The 4,102-nt window shown below is 39.8% G+C and overlaps 1 pseudogene; it reads right to left on the bottom strand.

The window, feature by feature from the left end:
* Nucleotides 1-1,182: 1,182 nt before the first annotated feature.
* LOC102840426 overlaps nucleotides 1,183-4,102 on the bottom strand; it is a 10,143-nt pseudogene continuing 7,223 nt past the window's right edge.

Here is a 4,102-nt window from a genome sequence, read left to right on the forward strand (position 1 = left end):
TGTCTACCTTAGGGCAAGGGGCTCTAGTAGCATAATGGTTACGAATCAGGCTAGGAACCTTAAGGTCACCAGTTTGAAACTACCAGCAGTTCTGTGGGAAAAAGATGAGGCTTTTTGCTCCTGTAATGATTTACTGCCTTGGAACAAGATCCACAACACACCATCACAACCACCACTTTCAGGCAGGTAACTCAAGAGAGAATAATCCTCTCGGGATCCTGACTCCCACAGTCAGGACCAAATAGAAGGGGAGGGGAACCCAAAAACAGCCAGAGGAAAAACAGATGCTTTAAATGTGGAAAAGTAGGACATTTTAAGAGGGAATGCCCAAAATGAAAAAAAAAAAATAATAAAAGGGTGGGGTGGGGAAGGAGGTGGTCTGTAGAAGACAATACCTTGTCCCCATAGAAGGGAGAATGATCTACAGCCAATATGGTAGTTTTTCCAATAGAATTCTTAAGATAAATGTACACATAGGTTGTTTGAGCTTACAATGCAAAATTCTGAGTTTACCCATACAAGGTGAAACTTAAATATGAATCAGGCATTGAGAAGTTATTTTGTTGTGTTTTAATATCTTTGGCATTCTTTCTACAGTAAAATTGTGTAAATTAATCCATTTAAAGTATAGTTAAGGATTTGTTTGGTTGGTGTGATACCATTTTTTTTTTTTAATTATACATTGCTCAAGACTTTGTATTTTATTTTTGTATTAATGTTTCAGATCTTCTGAGAACATAATACTGTTTTAAAAGATGTACCAATATTCTTTCTAAATTGAAAACATTTTTGTTGTTGTTAAAATGTGGGCCACCCGGTATGTATACATTTCATCTTTTTAAGAGGAAGAAAACTATATTATGCTGTAGACATTAAACCAACTCTTGGTACAAACCCATCCCTTCAAATTCACCGTTTATCACTTCTGACCACAAGACTTGATGCTGATTAAGACCTGGAAAGAGAACAGACTCCAGCTGAACTGTGAGGGCCCTTCCCAGGCACACAGGACCATTGAGACAGCCAACCATAGAGGAGTGGACTAACTACTCAAATAAAGGAACTGGTAAAAAGGGACTCTCCCCAAGGGAAATGTAGTTATTGGTGGGAAACACATTTCTCACCTAGGGAACCTCTCAAAGTGACCCCAGAAAGAATCTGAGAGGTTTCCTTGACATACCTCTACCAGATTGTCACATTTTTCCCTGGTCCCTCTTGCTTTCGGGGGTCTAAAGAACTAGTCCCACTGAGTTGCTGCTTCTCAGACCTGGTAAAATGGGTGTACGCTGGGACTTATAAAGGTATGGGTTCTCTTCCTCTAAGAATGAGCTAATACATATTGATTGTTGTTGTTGTTGTTGTTATGTGCCATCGAGTCGGTTCCGACCCATAGCGACCCTGCATAGGGTTTCCGAGGGTGTAAATCTTTACGGGAGTAGAAAGCCTCATCTTTCTCCCACGGAGCAGCTGGTAGTTTCGAACTGCTGACCTTAAGGTTCGCAGCCCGATTCGTATCACTCCTCTTAATCAATCCATATTGATTAAGAGGAGTGATATGGTGACTATTCATCAACTTTTAGTAAAGGGATGCAGACTTATTGAAAATGGAGTTCCTTCTGCAGTTGTCTAGACATTATCTTCATGGTTCTTCTGCCTGTGGCCAGCTGCTTCAATTGGGGTTTCAGGTCTTGATATCCTTATCTTTGTCTTGAGGCTATTCTTCTCAGTATTACTATTCTTGTTGGACTAGAAATGTCTTACCCACTTCCTTGATCCCTGTTTAGTAGGAGAAAACTCAGGGTACAAGGGTAAATATGAAGCCAGAATAAGAGAGGTGTAGGGCCCAAGGGTTCTAACTTGACCCTGATAAGATGGTTTGGGTTTGGAAGCTAATATGGATAAAATGTATCATTACCATGAGGGAGATGCAAAGGGCTTTTGCCTATGACCAGCCAGTCAAGTTAATAGTAGATACAACTATGGCATCTCTCCCTGTTCTGTTATCCCGTGCAGACAAGAGGAGTCTCAAAGACAATTGTCCAATGTTGATAAATATCTTTGCCCCTTTAGAACAGTGAGAAACAAACATAAATATAGTGCCTTGGGTCCCTGTAATAACTGGAATGATGTTTGGTGGATCGCCCAATATCGATAATGGACTTCTAGCTGGTATGAGGGTCCACCCCACTCTCCATTGCAAACCCTTACAATGCAATAAATCCATTACTCTTAATTTTAGATAATCTGAAAACCATGACCATAGAACCTACAATAATAAGAAACTATGGATTGGGAGCCAATATTACAGGAAAGGATCCTGTAGGAGTCTTCTCTCTAAAACGAATTAGACAAAATTCAAACCCTACCTCTACCAAGGATAGAACTCAAACACAGAATCCTACAAATGATTCAGACCTGATAACCCCCTTTAAGTTCAGAAAATGACCCTTCCAAAGTGACAATTATGTAAATTAAAGGCCTAAGACAAACTATAGCTATAGAAACAGGATAAGGGGATGCGAATGCTTGGTTGGAATGGATTAAATATTCTGTTCGCACTCTAAATAAGAGCTATTGTTATGCCTGTGCAACAGGAAGAATGGAAGCCCAAGTGGTCCCTTTCCACTAGGATGGTCCTCAGACTCTCAGGGCATACATTGTATGGTAGCTCTCTTCCAGGACCCTGTAGCCTGGGGCAATGAATCTTGTAACTCATTGTCACAACTGTTCCCTAATGTCCGGGGCCTTATGGGTCAGCCTCCAAGGACCATTAGGCCTCCAGCCTTAATTGTCAGTTTCACTTTGTGTCTCTCCAGACATGGGGGGAATTTGATGTTCATCAGAAACCTGACAGGATAGAGCAAGCACAAAATCTTTAAAGAGCTGCAAAATAAGTCAGTGCTAGCTATTCTGTGAGCAGATGTCTGGTAATATTATGGGAAACAATTCTTTGGGGCTTTACTGGCAAATTGCAGTGGTACCTGTTCTTTGGTGCAATTGGCTATCCCTTTCACCCTGGCATTCCATCAACCAACAACTCCAGGAAACAGGCTTCAAGCCAAGAGAAGTGTAATTACTCCCCATGGTTCTTTTGATTCCCATGTTTACATAGACAGTATAGGAGTTCCCTGAGGGGTGCCAAACAAATTCAAAACAAGAAACCAAATAGCTGCAGGGTTTGAATCAGTATTATTCTGATGGTCAACCATTAACAAAAATGTGGCCTGGATTAACTACATCTATTATAATCAACAAAGATTTGTAAATTATACCAGGGGCAGTATAAAAAGAACAACAGAACAATTAGGACCTACTAGTAAAATGGCCTGGGAAAAGAGGTTCGCCCTAGATATACTATTAGCAGAAAAAGGAGATGGGTTGTGATTGAAGTCCAATGTTGTATTTTCATTCCCAACAATGCAGATCCTGATGGTACCATTACCGAAGCATTACAAGGGCTGAATACCTTAGCTAATAAACTCACTGAAGATTCAGGCATAGACGACCCCTTTTCTGATATCATGGAATAATGATTGGGGAAATGGAAAGGGCTTATGACTTCAGTCCTCACCTCCCTAATTATCGTATTTGGCATAGTAACACTAATGGGATTCTGTATTATACCCTGTATAAAAGGATTAGTTCTAAAACTCATAGAAACAGCTCTATCCAAACAACCCCCAGCCCCATACCAAAATAACCTTTTTCACCTAAGAAAGATATGAACGCCAAAGTCAACATCTCCTTGCCAAATTTGAAGAAAAGAATGAGAAGTCTAAAAAATATATATATATATATAATCCTGTTTATTGTATTCAGGTGACCTTTCTCTTTTTTTCTTCTTTTACTTCCTTAAAAAAAGGGGGTTATTGTGTGTGGGGGGGAATATATATATAATGTTGTTGTTGTTATGTGCCGTGGAGTCGGTTCCTACTCATAGTGACTCTGTACAGGGTTTCTGAGGTTGTAAATCTTTACGGGAGCAGAAAGACTCATCTTTCTCCCACAGAACAGCTGGTAGTGCTGAACTGATATATATATATCAGTAAAGGTTACCCAAATACAAGACACAGGATTATAATATATATATATAATATATATA

Source organism: Chrysochloris asiatica, unplaced genomic scaffold, assembly GCF_000296735.1.
Source record: "Chrysochloris asiatica unplaced genomic scaffold, ChrAsi1.0 scaffold00039, whole genome shotgun sequence".
Classification (NCBI taxonomy): domain Eukaryota; kingdom Metazoa; phylum Chordata; class Mammalia; order Afrosoricida; family Chrysochloridae; genus Chrysochloris; species Chrysochloris asiatica.